Source organism: Pinus tabuliformis, chromosome 2_1 (genome assembly GCF_031772625.1).
Source record: "Pinus tabuliformis cultivar Carrire ecotype Pingquan chromosome 2_1, CPIR1, whole genome shotgun sequence".
Lineage (NCBI taxonomy): Eukaryota > Viridiplantae > Streptophyta > Pinopsida > Pinales > Pinaceae > Pinus > Pinus tabuliformis.
The window spans coordinates 182,912,986-182,930,036 of record NC_142299.1 but is presented as its reverse complement, the minus strand read 5'-3'; positions in this window follow the sequence as shown (position 1 = coordinate 182,930,036).

Genomic DNA, 17,051 nt, shown 5'->3' with positions numbered 1-17,051 from the left:
ACATGCATGTAAACGTTAGCACCAAAAATCCTCAAATGAGAAAGATCAGGCTTCTTACCAGAATAAGCCTCCTCGGGTGTACTCATTCCAAGTATCCTATGAGGACAACGGTTCTGCACATACACTGTTGTATTGCATGCTTCCACCCACAAGTGAAGGGGTAGAACCTGATCATGCAACATCGCCCGTGCAGCACCCACAATCGTTCTGTTCTTCCGCTCAGCTACCCCGTTCTGTTGTGGGTTATGGGGAGCTATGAGCTCTCTACGAATCCCTTCTCCCTTGCAGAAATCCTTGAACTCGTCCGAGATGTATTCACCACCATTATCGCTCCTAAGAGCCTTCACCTTCTTCCCCGACTCCTTCTCGACCAGTGCTTTGAATTCACAAAACTTTGAATATGTCTCGCTCTTCTTCTGCATGAAGAAGATCCAGCACTTACGAGAGAAATCATCAACAAAAATCACATAATCCCTGTGTTTTGCTGTCGAAGCAACTGAGAAAGGTCCACACACGTCTGTGTGAATTCTCTCAAGGATCATCGTGGCGCGACTATCCTTCTCGTGAAAGGTGGCTTTCACAAACTTCCCCAAAGTACACCCCTTGCACTGATCTGACTGCACAAGTGTGCCTTTAGGAAACCCTGTAGTGATTTGCTACAGTATCTTCAAGGCTCCATGGTGAAGGTGATCCAATCTCCTGTGCCACAACTCGCCATCATCCCGGCTCACCAATCCTTCTGCCTTGCCTGCCATTGTTGCGCATCCATCTACATGCAACTGATAAAGGTTCCTTACTCGAACCCCTATCTTCCGGGTCTCACCAGTTGTCTTGCTGCGCAGGAAGGCCTTTCCCTCGCTGAAAACAACATCATACCCCTTGTCTTCTAACATCGCCACTGAGATGAGATTCTTCTTCAATCCTGGAACATGCATGACTTCCTTCAATACAAAGGGTTTACCAGACTCCCTCTCAAAGGAAATGGTACCGATACCGGTCGCACTGTATCTACCATCATCGCCCATCTCGATGTGCACTCCAAGATCTTTGTCCTCCAGATCAGAGAACAAATCTCTATCTCCCGTCATGTGAAAAGACGCACCACTGTCCAAGAACCACACTGATCCCATCACACGTGAAACCAAGCATGCAATCAATGAAAAATCAAGCTCAAACTGAGAAGCTAAGGCCTCTCCCCCTGCAGCAGCTTGCTTGTTCTTCTTCTTCTGCGGACAATTTGTGGCATAGTGTCCATGCTGGTGACAGTGAAAACACTTCACCTTGGACATATCCTGCTTCTTGCCTTTCGCACCAGACTGAGAAGCTTTCTCGTTCTTCCCCTTCTTTGCTTTGGCAGCCAAAGCGCAATTCTCTTCATCAGATACCTTTGATGAAGATCCATTCTCACCTTTATTGTTTCTGAGTTTATCCTTGAGCGCCAGGTCGCTCTTGCTTTGGAATAACATTTGCAATCCGTTGAAAGACATTTTCAACAACACTGTTGCAAAATTCGAATTCCACCAGCACCAACTCAACTGCTTCCAATCTAGAATTCGTGAGAACACAATATTTCTCGTACAGAGATTGACTGTATGGGCATTCACCAGATATCTCACCTTCCAAAGGAAGGATGAATCCAGAGGCTACCTGGCCCGATTACAGACTCTGCCTGAAGAAATAGAATGTAAACACTTCCTGAATAGTAGATCCGATGATCAACAGCTCCGATACCATGTAGAAATTTTGAATAATTTAACACATATTCAATGGAGATTATCCTGATCATGTACTATTGCGGAAAACATACACAATACATAAGCTCCTCTACGTTGATCAACAATATAGCAGCATCAATAACAATAAAACATCAAGAGCATTCACACATTAACACAGTATGTATCCTGGGGAAAGCATCGCGCTAAAAACCCCAACTATGTGTATATTAATGATTGAGTCATGTAACATCACACAGCATAATACTTCTCACAAGTATCTCCACCTCTGTTACACACAATACAGCTCAGATCTGATCTCCAAATCTCTTCCACTGCTTGCCTGCCTCCACTGCTCAATACCTGCTCAAGAACTGATGAGAATAGCTTCCCAAACTCGTTTTTCACCTGCAAAATAGTCACTCACTCTTTTTGGACGTGAGCAAAGGCTAAAATGTGGGCCAAATACGTGAGCAAACTCATTGGCATACTCAATCCCTTGATTGTGCAAGATCTGATGCACAACTATAGTCACAACTGATAGCAATCTGATTCTCTACCACCTGTCCCTGTTGAACTGAACATGAACTGACATGCAACTGAGTTAACTGATGTATTCATTAGTTGTATTATGAGTTAATAACTTGTGAATTAATTAATAACTAATTCACCCAACTCATCTTTAGTCTATTTGCCAGTTAGACTAAATACAACCAGTTTAACAAAGCTAAACTGAACACAACTCCATCAACTCCACAATCAACTCCACCAAACTCAACTGATTGAGTTCTAACTGAAGTCATGCATGCAACAACTCAACTGACTCATAAGAAAAGCGTATTTCCTTATGACAGCTGCATGTGCCACTTCTGTAGCTCAAACTGAAGTGCTCCAAGAGAATAAGATTAAGTTTATAGTCCAAATATTATTGTGAGATAATAATATTTGACTTTTCTATTTTTGACAGCCAGTCTAAAAATAGACTTTGATCACTCACCCTGTGATCACTCACACTTTCATCAAAAATAGAAGTCCATCTATTTTCCCAACTTGATCAATCATCCATAAACATAGACATGATCCATATGTCTAAAAATAGACATAGTCTAAAAATAGACTTGCGCCAAAAATAGCCTGCGGGCCCACTTAGTGAAGGCAACTCTTTTCACTAAGCTCCATCATCTTGTTGCAATCTCAACAGAGGTTTCCCCCTTGAAGAGGTTGATTTTGAAGCCGTTGATCTATCTTTTCTTCTATTTTGTGAGTTGGTTGGATAACATCAAGATCATTGCCCGAGATGGTCACATCCATCAGTCCAAGGTGCTCTTTGAATACGAAGAACTTCCCTTTGCACAAAGTCTTGGTGACTATTGATGAGCCCCAATTTTTGGTACAATTTGGGCTCATTTGGCCTACTTGCTCTGCTCAAACCATTCATTTTTTATTGCTTATGCATTCATTTCTTGGTTTATTCATGTTGTTTGTAGGAAGAAGGGTAGGCATTCTATCTACGTGACTAATACATGATGATTTCAGGTTTTGGCATTAAAAGGGAGCAAAGACCACGAAAAAGGAGACAAGGAGACAATGAGGTGGCACTGTTGGTTTTTAGGAGAGGATGTCCACGGTCTTGGGGACCTTCCTCGTAATTCCCACCATAGCTCTGAGCTCCAATCCATCTCCCCACCGAGCTTAGAGGCAGCCAACTGTTCTACAGGAACAGCAGTCATAACTGTTCTACAGGATCAGCAGTTTAACCTTCAGTTGGACAGCCAAGCTCCACAAATCAAGGACACCTGTTGGATGATCATTTTGCATAAATACTGAGGCCGTAGCCTTGGATAGAAGCTTTTTGAACTTTTGTATTGCTCTTGTAATTTGGAAGTACGAGCTACAGCTTGGTGTTTGTTCCTTTTGTAAGCCAGTTTTGGCATGACATCAGATTTTCGTTTATGAATAAAGGCAGGCAGATTTTGATCTCATTCTGAGTTTCTAAGGGAGCTATAGCTCTCAGGTTAGGGCCCAACCTGAGAGCAATAGATCTCCTCGGTGTTGTAATGTTAATTGCATTTCGTTCCAGCACTTTGAGTTTTTACTTTAACATGCAATTCGAATTTACAGTCTGTTAATTTAGTCTTTTTCATGAGCTTAGATAGGATTAGTTTATGGTGAATTTGCTTTCAGTTGCTTAGATTCGATAGGAGGGTAGTTAAAATTTATTGGAGCTCCAGAAAAAGGTTGTTAAAGCTCACTGCCATCTCTGCTAGGGATTGGGGTGCAGCCCATAACCAACCACCAAAAAGAAACGCAGTTCTTCTCACTTCCATGCAAGCTGCAACATAGACATTTTCGTTGAAGATCCATCCATGCACTTGTGATATTGAAGCATACTTCTACATTCCACTTCCATGCACGAGTTTCTTTTCTTGGTTTTCCATTGCTGTTCATAGGTTTCATGGCATAGTTATCATAGGTTAATGAATTCTCGTTTGGTGAATAAGTCATTTGTTTCATTTACGCTGCTCCATATCATTCCACTTCCTTCTTCTTCTTCTTGATCTCTCCTCAAGTCACCCACTCGGCCTCTGTCCAGCTCATTTATCCTCCAACTCATCTATTGCCACGTAGCTTCATTTACTTAATCTTTCGTTGATTCCATCCTTCTAAGCCATCAAACCACTGCATGCACTCTTCCTCCATCTGACTTCTCTGCTCCTGAGCCATCACCAGCTCCATCTCCATCTCACCTATCCTCCCACACCACTCCAACACTTCACCATCTCCCAAAACTTCCACGGTCAAACATCCTATAGAATTGCACAGACTTCCTGTAGAAATCCCTGAGTTTCCTGTAGGATCCCCTGCAGACTTCCTGTAGAAGCCTGCAAACTCGGTTGCTGAGCATCCGAACGTGGTAGACTTCTGTGGACTGATGCTAGAGACCCTCTGGGACCTCCCCTAGCCATCCTGACCTTGCCCATGCTTTCCTTCCATTCCAACCGCTCCTGCACAACCAAACCCTAATCAAAAGCATCATCACAATAAATCCAACCACTTAATGAAAAAATACAAAAACATGTCTTTTCAGATGCAAGTAGCTTAGATGCATGTATTTCAGTTCCCTGCAAGTAATGGCATTAGTGGTAGTAGTTTCATTCACCGTTTTGCATTGTAAGGGTCTAGCTAGTCAAATTAGGGTTTACTAGGGTTTTCATGCTTTATTGGCTTTCAGTTTCTTTCTGCAGTTAGACTAGTCTCCTTTGAGTTAGCTTTCATCCATCATTCATAAAGCTTCTTCTGTGAGCATATAGAAGTTGGCTTGAGCCCTAGCGGACTTGTGCCAGCTGACCAAGTGACAGCTGCGACAAGAGCTAGTACTTGTGCATACAGCACCGTCGCTTCCAAGTTTGTACGAACTACCGGGTTGATAAAATTAGAGATAGGAAGCTCCAGGAGTTGTAGCATTATTGCTACAATACTGGAGCCCACCATGTTTTTGGCATCGTTGCCGGGGAAGCGTCAGAGTATTAGTAATTGTTGCTTTTCTTCTACTTTCTTACTCTTGCCTTCTGCTAAGTAGTTTACTTCATTTCCATTCTGCAAAAGTAGCATAGACATTTCCTGCTTTCATAGATTAGCATTTCCTGCTTTCATAGATTAGCATTTCCTGCTTTCATAGATTAGCATTTCCTTTCTGCAAGCGTAAACTAGCATTTCCATTCTTCCAATTTCATTTGAGCAAAGTAGATTAGTTCTTTCCTGCTTTCAGTTTAATTCTGCATATTTCATAGTTAGTTGTAGATCAATCTGTCTCAGTTTTGCAGGTACCAAAAGAAAAGCAAAGCAAAAAGAAATCAAAAGAAAAAGAAAGTCTTTTCCATTTCATGCCTCGTAGGAACCGAGATAGATCAGGCAAATTCCTACCAAACACCCCCACCACATCACTGAGTCACCCTTCTCTCTTCTTTGGTGACAGTGACCCAGAGGAACCTATAGGTGAACATCCTGAGATATCCAAAGACCCTATAGTAGAAGAAGAGTTATAGACCACCCCATCTGAAGCTATGGCTGACAATAGAAGAGAAGATGAGAGAATAGAAGGTGCCTTCCCCATCCGGGAGACCAATGGAGAGATGAAAATGAAGAACATTAGCCCCTCCGCCTTACCTCACTTCCATGGGCTGACTACTGAAGATCCGGATACCTTCCTGTTTGAGTTTACTGTCCTTTGTAGAACCTATGACTATACTGAAGATGAGCAAAAGTTGAAACTTTTCCCTTCCACTCTTAAGGATGCAGCACTACGCTGGTTCATGGGCTTACCTGGGAATAGTATCACCACTTGGGCTCAGATGCAGCAAGCTTTCAACACCAAGTACTGGGATTACTGTAGGTCCAAGGAAACAAAGGGGGAAATCTTTCGGATGTCCATGGGAAATGATGAATCCTTAGAGGATTATGAGGAGAGGTTCCAACTAAGCTATAAGCGGGCCAGGTGCACACTTGACCCTGAATCCCTCAAGTTGGTCCTGCTCCGAGGAGTCCCTGAAGACCTCTTAGATACCCTTCACATGTTAGCTGGGGGGGACAGTTACCAACTGCCTTATGAGGACATCAAGACTGTGTTTAGAAACCACTCCAGGGCAGCTCGGAAACGAGGTAGAGGAAACCACCTCTCATCTAGTGTCCCTTTCTCCAAACATGAGCTTGAAAATCAATTAGAAGATCTTAAGAGTGAGGTGAGACAGACCATTGCCATGCAGCTTGACACCTTCAGGATTCAGCAAAAGAAAGAAGAAGCTGAGAGAGCCTTGGCTGTTTTCTGCCCTAGGTGCACAAGGAGACACCCTAAGAACGAATGTCCATTGCATTCGGTTGAAGTGTGTTTCGTTTGTGAGGAGGACCATCCCACAAATCAGTGTCCAACCTTACCTGGGTTTAAAGCCATGTACCAAGGGACAGAAGCCCCCACAGAGCCTCTCTATTACCTCAACCAAAGGAGGCCACAGGGATCTAGACCTTATCAGCAGGGGATGCAAGGGGCATCTCAAGCTTATTACAGCCCCAACCAATCGACTCCTATGCCTTCCTGGGGTCCCCCTGCTCATCCTTCATGGTCCATGCCTCCTCCATGGTCTTATCCACCTCAGTACCCCACTCAACCTACTTCTAATTCATATCACTCACATGCCCAGCCACAGCCTCAATGGAATGCACCTCAGTCGGGGTGGAGGCCCCAATACAACACTCCTCCTGCGATCTTGCCTCCACCACCAGTTCAACCTCAGCCATTACCTCCTGCTCCTCCAAGGCAACCTCAAATGCCTGCTCAACTGAACCCGAACCCCAACAATAGACAGGCCCAGCAGGTATACACTGGGGAAACCTCATGCCCTACCTATGCTGTGGAGATCCAGGAGATCAATCTTCGATCTGGAAAGACTCTACCAGATCGCCAACCTCCTCCCCCAGAGGATGAGGAAGATAAACAGGAAAGTGAACCGAAGGTTATTCCACCCTTTCCTGAGAGACTAACAGCCACCACACAACCCAACCCAGAGGAGGATGAGCTTCTGGGTGAGCTCAAGCAGTTGTGTGTAAAAATACCACTTCTCCAAGCCATCAAGGATGTGCCAATATACAACAAACTGGTTAAGGAGAAGTGTTTCAAACACCTAGGCAGACGGAAGAAAGATGCCTCAACTATCAATGTCATAGGACAACTGTCTGACCTTATGTTAGGACAAGTCATCTGCCCAAAGTACCTAGATCCTGGAAGTCCTATAGTAGATGTTCACATCAATGGCACCATTATACCTCACACCTTGATTCATCTGGGGGCTGCCATTAATGTGATGACCAGGGATACCATGCTTAAGCTTAATCTTCAGGGTTCCTTGAGAAAGACCTCGACAGTACTGCAATTAGCAGATCGCTCCACCGTGACTCCCGAAGGGATTGTGGAGGATGTCTTGGTCTCTATTGACTCTTGGGAATACCCTGCAGACTTCCTGGTTCTGCAACCAAAGGCCAAGCTTACTGGATATCCTCTCATTTTGGGAAGGCCTTGGTTAGCTACTGCAGATGCTTACATAAGTTGTCGTGCGGGAAACATGACCATCAAAAATGGTCCCATGTCCAAGCAACTAGTCCTATACCCTCCTGCCCAACCCTCCTTAGAGCATGACTTACCACTCTGGTTGGAAGAAGGAGAGGAAGACGAGGTGTACTCAGCACCTCTGTGCAGCTTAGATACCACTAGAAGAGACCCCCCAACCGAGGATGACTTGATCGAGACCTTGATCCAGAATCCACCTTCCAGTGCACTACCCTTAGAGAAATTGGTGGAGGATGACCAAGCTAGCACCTTAGTGGATCTTTGTACAACCAACCCTGTTACTCCCAGAGTCAAGAATGTGGAGTTCGGCCCTGAGAAAGCATTGAAGATCAGTTCCTCCCTATCTCCTTCCCAGGAAAAGGAGCTGTCTAGTCTGTTGGCCAATCACCTAGATGCTTTTGCTTGGAGCTATAAGGAAATGAAAGGAGTCCATCCTTCGGTCTGTACCCATCATATATACATCAAAGAGGACTGTAAACTGGTTAGGCAACCTCAGAGGAGAATGAATCCAGCCCTTAAGGACATTGTCAAGGAAGAATTGCAAAAACTGTTGGATGCCGGATTCATCTACCCCATCTCAGATAGTGAATGGGTGTCCCCTCTAGTGTTGGTTCCCAAGAAAAATGGGAAATGGAGAATCTGTGTGGACTACCGTGAACTGAACAAAGCTACCAAGAAGGACCATTTCCCTCTACCTTTCATAGATCAAGTGTTGGATGGACTGGCAGGAAAGAAGTTCTTCTCTTTCCTGGATGGGTTTAGCAGGTACAACCAAATCCAAATCAGCCCGGAAGACCAAGATAAGACCACCTTCACTTGTCCTTGGGGTACCTTTGCCTATCGAGTCCTTCCCTTTGGGCTATGCAATGCTCCTGCTACCTTTCAGAGAGTTGTCTTGAGCATCTTCTCGGAGCTGGTCCATGATGCAGTAGAAATCTATATGGATGACTTTACTCCTTATGGGGCCAACTTCCAGGAAGCATTGTCCAACCTGGGAAAAGTCCTAACCAAATGCACCGAGATGAACTTGTCCCTTAGTCCTGAAAAATGTGAATTCCTAATGACTGAAGGGACCGTGCTAGGCCATACCATTTCTTGCCAAGGGTTGCAGGTGGATCCTAAAAAATTGCTCTCATCAAGAGGGTTCCACCTCCTCAAAAGGTAAGGGATGTCCGGAGTTTCTTGGGATTAGCAAGATACTACCGGAGATTCATTAAAGACTTCAGCAAGCTAGCCTCGCCATTGTTTGGCCTGTTGGCAAAAGATGTGGAGTTTAATTGGACTGACGATTGTCAGAGGGCTTTAAATGAATTAAAGGACAAATTGGTGTCAGCCCCAATCCTGAGAGGTCCAAACTGGGCCCTACCTTTCCACATCCACACTGATGCCTCGAACAAAGCCATAGGTGCAGCTTTAGGACAAGTTGAGCAAAAACTTCCATATGCCATTTACTTTGTTAGCAAAAACTTGTCCAAAGCTGAGCTGAATTACACTGTAACCGAGAAAGAATTCTTGGCTGTGGTCCATGCATTGAACAAGTTCCGACATTATATTACTGGTTACCAGACCTTTGTACATGCTGACCATGCTGCTATTAGATATTTAATGAATAAACCAGATGTGAATGCTCGTATTATTAGATGGTTACTTTTATTGCAGCAGTTTGATTTGACCATTGTTGACAAACCAGGTAGAGAAAATGTTGTTGCTGACTTTTTATCTAGATTGGATTTTTCTGCAGATGAGGATGGAACAGTGGATGACCAGATGCCCGATGAACACCTGTTTGCTATTTTAGTACTCTCTCCATGGTTTGCTGATATAGCAAACTATCTTGTTTCAGCACAGTTCCCTCCACACCTATCTTCCAGAGAGAAGAGCAGAATCATCAGAAAAAGTGCCTCATTTACTTGGATCGGGGGCAATCTGTTCAAGCTTGGCCCCGATCAGATCTTAAGGCGTTGTGTAAGGGAGGAGGAAGTCTTTGATATCCTCCTCACTTGTCATGATGGGCCTTGTGGAGGACATTTTGCAGCAAAGAGAACTGCCTTCAAAATCCTGCAGGCAGGCTACTATTGGCCCACACTTCATCAAGATGTCAGAAGATATGTCAGTCAGTGTGACCAATGCCAAAGAATGGGGAAACCGACCCAAAGGGATGAGATGCCTCTCCAACCTCAAGTGACTCTTGAGCCATTTGAGAAGTGGGGCATGGACTTTGTGGGCCCAATCAACCCCTCCTCGAGGCAAAGGACTTACATCATTGTGTGTACTGACTATTTGACAAAGTGGGCAGAGACCAAAGCAATCAAAACAGCAACAGAAGAAAAGGTGGCCGAGTTCCTAAGAGAGAACATCTTCTATAAGTTTGGCTATCCAAGAGAGCTGGTCACCGATCAAGGGAGCCAGTTCACCTCCAACCTGGTTGAAGATCTCCTAGCTCATCACAAGATCAAGCATAGGACTTCCACCCCTTATCACCCTCAAGCAAATGGGCAGGTGGAAGTCACCAATAGAGCATTAGAAGGGATCTTGACTAAGGTGGTGAGCAGCAACAGAAAGGACTGGGCAGATCACCTGGTTGAAGCCACATGGGCTTACAACACCACTTGGAAGACCACCACCGGCTTCACATCGTATGAGCTGGTCTATGGGAAGAAAGCTTTGCTGTCCATTGAGTTTGAGTACAACACTTTGAGGATGGCAGCTCAGCTGGACCTAGATCTCAGCCATGCACAACAAGAAAGGCTACTGCAGCTGAATGGCCTGGATGAGCACAGAATGCAGGCCCTCCTTCACTCAGAGGTGGTTCAACTTCAGAGAAAGGTGTGGCATGACCAACATCTCCATGACAAGCAATTTCAGCCGGGAGATTGGGATTTGTTGTATGACTCCAGATACAAAGACTTCAAGGGGAAGCTGAGAACCAGATGGCTAGGACCATATGCAGTGGAGAAATGCCATGACAATGGATCTGTCCTCATTCGAACCATTGATGAGGAAGCCATTCCCATGCTTGTCAATGGGCATCGATTGAAGATCTACAGGAGACCTCTCTCAAGATAAGAGTTCATCAAAACTGTGGAGAAATCTGTATTGGTCATAGAGAAGGGTTCTGCCTCTGCTTTTGGCATACCCTGAGGGATATGAAAAAAAAATAAAAAAAAAGAGAGAAAAAATAATAAAGATCCTTGGGTGAAAACCTCTCTGAGGCGCCCAAGGCAGGTGGTAGGGGTGAAAACCTCATTGAGGCGCCCCTATTGTCTTTCAAAAAAAAAAAAAAGAGAAAAGGTTTGAAAAAGATCCTTGAGTGAAAACCTCTCTGAGGCGCTCAGGGCAGATGGCACGGGTGAAAACCTCTTTGAGGCGCCCTTGTTATCTTTCAAAAAAAAAAAAAAAAAAAACAATAAGCAAAATATGGTAAAATTGCATGCAGGTTGCAGATGTTCTATGGAGGAGAGGAAGCCCTTCAACTCAAAGCCAAGGGTCCTTATCATGCTGTCAAGGAACCTCACCAGCACCTCCTCCAAGGGTACCCATGTTTTTTCAAGGTATGTGCAATTTTATCATGGTTTGAATCCTCTACAGGAAAATGCAGTCTTTCTACAGGAAGATGCAGTCTTTCTACAGGAAGGCGCGGATTTTCTACAGGAAGGTACAAACTTTCTACAGGAAGGCCGAACTTTCTACAGGAAGCTCTGTGTTCTACAGGAAACTTCCTGTAGAAGTTTGGCACGGCCCAGAATTCATCTTAAAAGGATATTTAGCGACTATGGATTGGTATGGATGCATGCAAGCCTTTGTTGGCACCCTTGCACATTGTTGTCACCTTGCTCCACCATCCTTGTCGACATGCGACCAAGTTCCCTGCACCAACAAGCAGATCGATGAGTTCTCACGGGAAAAGCCATTTTCAAAGTTAAACAAATGTTGGGATCTCATACCGCAGGCATCAAGAGCTCCAGGAACGTGATTGAAAGGCCAGAGCCTCCGTCGTGCAGCATGCACCCAAGGAGAAAGGACTGTTACGAGACACCTCGTGGGAATCCTGTAACAGTTCAACCTGCTCGAGTGGATACCATTCACAGCACCGCCATCTGAAATGAAACACGGGCGCATGCAAGCAAAACATCCACTCCATCGTTGGCAGCCTGTAACCACGAGCCTCCGGGCCTATGTAAGTCGCATGCAGCAGGTAGATCCACTCACCATCGTCCAAGAACTGGAAAAATCATGTGCAGCCACGCAGGTAAGTGTCTCAACCCTTCCTTCCATCAAATCGCATGAATTTTACTTTGAAATTGTTTGCATAGTGTAAAATTGAATGGTTGAGCGACCGTATGGCCAGTCGACTGGCCACGTCGGCTAGTTAAAGTGTAATTGGATGTTTGGGTGGCGGCCATGACAAAGAGAATGAACGACACGCACGTGAGAACACTCTCGTCAGAAGCATGAGTTTAACAGGAAAAGGCGGCGTCAAATCTGTGGGAATGGATGCAGCAGCAAGTGAATACGCAGGCGAATGATGGATGACGTCGCCCAACGGTCCGGCGGGGACAGCTCATCCCCCGCGCCACGGATTGCGTCGATTCAAAATCTAATCGGCTAGATCATGCGCATGCATTTATCAACCACCACTTCAAACTCAGGTGGCTATTCTGATCTCCTCTTCACTTTGATATGCCGAGCTGTTGGCTACCAGAACGCCGGTGAAGCACACCTCGAGCGCGGGCCATCTACAGTCCTCCCCGAGAATTGCACACTGGTCCTACAGGAACACAGTTTCTACAGGAACGCAGTTCTACAGGAACGCAGTCTACAGGAACGCAGTTCTACAGGAACACAGTCTACAGGAACGCAGTCTTCTACAGGGAAGCGGGTGCCTCACGAAAAAAGGTGGCCAATTAAAGAGGTAACCCTGAACTCCTCATGCAACTGGTTAGTAAGAATGGCAAGATCATCGCCCACAGTCTGGTCATAAAGATATTGGTGGAATTATTGTTTGTTGTGCCTATGCTGTCGTTCTACAGGATGTCAGTATAAGTAGACTGTGTTGAATTTTGTGGATTATGTGCATGCTCTGCCTTAATAGACCAAATCTCTTTTGCATTTGCCACCTTTAATTAAAACAACCGTGTTCATCATGCCGGGTGGGTTTATAAGACGGGAACCCACTGATTCAACCAAATTAAGGGAAAACCCGGCAGTGGTAGAGCTCTTCACCAGAGCACAATGGATGCCTTTTTGTGACAAGCTGCAGGGCTACGATGATGAAGTGGCCGAAGAATTCTTGCAGGCTCTGAAGCCTAAATCCCAGACACTGGCCACAGTGAACTTCAGAGGTCTAAGCCTCAAGCTCACCCCGGAACATATCAGTCGGATCACAGAACTTCCTATGGGTTTGCCGTGGGATAAGGAAGAATGAAAGCTAAGCCAGCAAGAAAAGAAAGAATTCTTTCCACCTGAGGAAGAATTCTCGGAGGACAAAAATGGGGTGCGAAGAACGAGCCTGTTACCACCATGGAATGAAGTCAGTTTGAAAATCATGAAATATATCACTTGTGAAGGCCGTTTCAGCATCGTGTATGCATATCACTTTCGGCTGCTCACTGAATTGAGGCACCGAATTGATCTTCCTGTAGAACAAAAACTGAGCATCCCTTATTAGCTACTGCAGTCTCTAATGGAGTGTGCCACAAAGCTAAAAGAGGGCATACCAGATCAAATAGCCCACCATGGGTTGATCAAGCTTCTTGTGGAGGATGCACTGCATTCATATAAGGTCCCCCTCTCATGGGACTCCTTCCGGAATTTAACAAAAGATGGAGACATTAAAATGTTGATCGAAGAAACGGGTTCCTCCAGCAGTGACGAACAAGAAGCAGTGGCCTTGGGACAGAGAGAAGAAGGCCAAGAGACCCCGACAACAGTACAGAAGAAAGAACAAAGGAAGAAGCATGAGGAATAGGAGGACAAAGAAAAAGGTGGCACACCAATCTTGTCAGCAAGAGAAAAGAGGATGAAGAGCAGAATGGACAAAGCTGAGGTGGTCCATGTCAGCCCAAGTACCTCAACAGCACCTGCAACCAAAGCAAAAAGTAAAACTCAGGCAGGCAAGCAAGCGGAGGTGGAGACACCTCTGTCTACAGGAAAGCAGAAACAGGCTTCTACAGGAAGCCCGAAAACAAAAACAAAGGCTTCTACAGGAAGCCCGAAGATCAGTGAGAAACATGCTTCTACAGGAAGCCCAAAAACAAAGACAAAGGCTTCTACAGGAAGCCCGAAAATTGTTGGGAAACAGGCTTCTACACGAAGCCCAAAAACGGAGACAAAGGCTTCTACAGGAAGCCCGAAATTGCAAAAACAGGCTTCTACAGGAAGCCCGAAGGTCATTGAGAAACAGTCTTCTACAGGAAGCCCAAAAGCGGGAAATAAAGAATCTTCTACAGGAGGCCCGGAAGTGGGCAAAGTAGGGTCTTCTACAGGAAGCCCGAAATCTGAAAAGGAGGGGCCCTCTACAAGGAGCTCTGAGAGAGCAAAATGCAAGAAAGAGAAGGCTGGTATTCTAGAAAAGGAGGCAGCAGTGGCGCTGGCCGCCCTCAGTACACCTCCAAAGCCGAAGGAGAAGAGGGAGAGGGAGACCCCTCTACCATCTGAGGCCAGGAGAAGCAAGAGGATAACCACGAACAAGCCACAGCCTCCACCCGGCAGCCAAACCATTTTAGGGGATGTCCCTACTTCACCCAGTGCAAGAACCCCCTCTAAAACATCAGCCACCCCTGAGAAGGGGAGCCCAAAAATAACTTCCTGGACACGAAGAATAGGCCAATCGCCTTCCGAAGCCCGGCTCAAGGAAATAGGAAAGGGGGAAGAAGCATCACCTTCGTCACCACCAGGGGCAGCAAAGGGAGGGCCGCCAAAAACGGGAAAGGAAGAAGCACCACCCTCGGTAGAAAAGGCAAGGCCACCAAAAACAGGAAAGGAAAAGCATGCTTCGGGCTCTAGTTCTCGGCCAAAGACGAGGAGCCAGGGCAAAGTTGCTCAAGGATGAGCAAATAGTTTAGCTGGGGGGTGATGATGAGCCCCAATTTTTGGTACAATTTGGGCTCATTTGGCCTACTTGCTCTGCTCAAACCATTCATTTTTTATTGCTTATGCATTCATTTCTTGGTTTATTCGTGTTGTTTGTAGGAAGAAGGGTAGGCATTCTATCTACGTGACTAATACATGATGATTTCAAGTTTTGGCATTAAAAGGGAGCAAAGACCACGAAAAAGGAGACAAGGAGACAATGAGGTGGCACTGTTGGTTTTTAGGAGAGGAAGTCCACGGTCTTGGGGACCTTCCTCGTAATTCCCACCATAGCTCCGAGCTCCAATCCATATCCCCACCGAGCTTAGAGGCAGCCAACTGTTCTATAGGAACAACAGTCATAACTGTTCTACAGGATCAGCAGTTTAACCTTCAGTTGGACAGCCGAGCTCCACAAATCAAGGACACCTGTTGGATGATCATTTTGCATAAATACTGAGGCCATAGCCTTGGATAGAAGCTTTTTGAACTTTTGTATTGCTCTTGTAATTTGGAAGTACGAGCTACAGCTCGGTGTTTGTTCCTTTTGTAAGCCAGTTTTGGCATGACATCAGATTTTCGTTTATGAATAAAGGCAGGCAGATTTTGATCTCATTCTGAGTTTCTAAGGGAGCTATAGCTCTCAGGTTAGGGCCCAACCTGAGATCAATAGATCTCCTCGGTGTTGTAATGTTGATTGCATTTCGTTCCAACACTTTGAGTTTTTACTTTAACATGCAATTCGAATTTACAGTCTGTTAATTTAGTATTTTTCATGAGCTTAGATAGGATTAGTTTATGGTGAATTTGCTTTCAGTTGCTTAGATTCGATAGGAGGGTAGTTATAATTTATTGGAGCTCCAGAAAAAGGTTGTTAAATCTCACTGCCATCTCTGTTAGGGATTGGGGTGCAGCCCATAACCAACCACCAAAAAGAAACGCAGTTCTTCTCACTTCCATGCAAGCTGCAACATAGACATTTTCGTTGAAGATCCATCCATGCACTTTTGATATTGAAGCATACTTCTACATTCCACTTCCATGCACGAGTTTCTTTTCTTGGTTTTCCATTGTTGTTCATAGGTTTCATGGCACAGTTATCATAGGTTAATGAATTCTCGTTTGGTGCATAAGTCATTTGTTTCATTTACGCTGCTCCATATCATTCCACTTCCTTCTTCTTCTTCTTGATCTCTCCTCAAGTCACCCACTCGGCCTCTGTCCAGCTCATTTATCCTCCAACTCATCTATTGCCACTTAGCTTCATTTACTTAATCTTTCGTTGATTCCATCCTTCTAAGCCATCAAACCACTGTGTGCACTCTTCCTCCATCTGACTTCTCTGCTCCTGAGCCATCACCAGCTCCATCTCCATCTCACCTATCCTCCCACACCACTCCAACACTTCACCATCTCCCAAAACTTCCACGGTCAAACATCCTATAGAATTGCACAGACTTCCTGTAGAAATCCCTGAGTTTCCTGTAGGATCCCCTGCAGACTTCCTGTAGAAGCCTGCAAACTCGGTTGCTGAGCATCCGAATGTGGTAGACTTCTATGGACTGATGCTAGAGACCCTCTGGGACCTCCCCTAGCCATCCTGACCTTGCCCATGCTTTCCTTCCATTCCAACCGCTCCTGCACAACCAAACCCTAATCAAAAGCATCATCACAATAAATCCAACCACTTAATGAAAAAATACAAAAACATGTCTTTTCATATGCAAGTAGCTTAGATGCATGTATTTAAGTTCCCTGCAAGTAATGGCATTAGTGGTAGTAGTTTCATTCACCGTTTTGCATTGTAAGGGTCTAGCTAGTCAAATTAGGGTTTACTAGGGTTTTCATGCTTTATTGGCTTTCAGTTTCTTTCTGCAGTTAGACTAGTCTCCTTTGAGTTAGCTTTCGTCCATCATTCATAAAGCTTCTTCTGTGAGCATATAGAAGTTGGCTTGAGCCCTAGCGGACTTGTGCCAGCTGACCAAGTGACAGCTGCGACAAGAGCTAGTACTTGTGCATACAGCACCGTCGCTTCCAAGTTTGTACGAACTACCGGGTTGATAAAATTAGAGATAGGAAGCTCCAGGAGTTGTAGCATTATTGCTACAATACTGGAGCCCACCAAGTACATTTGCTGTTAGGTCCCTATA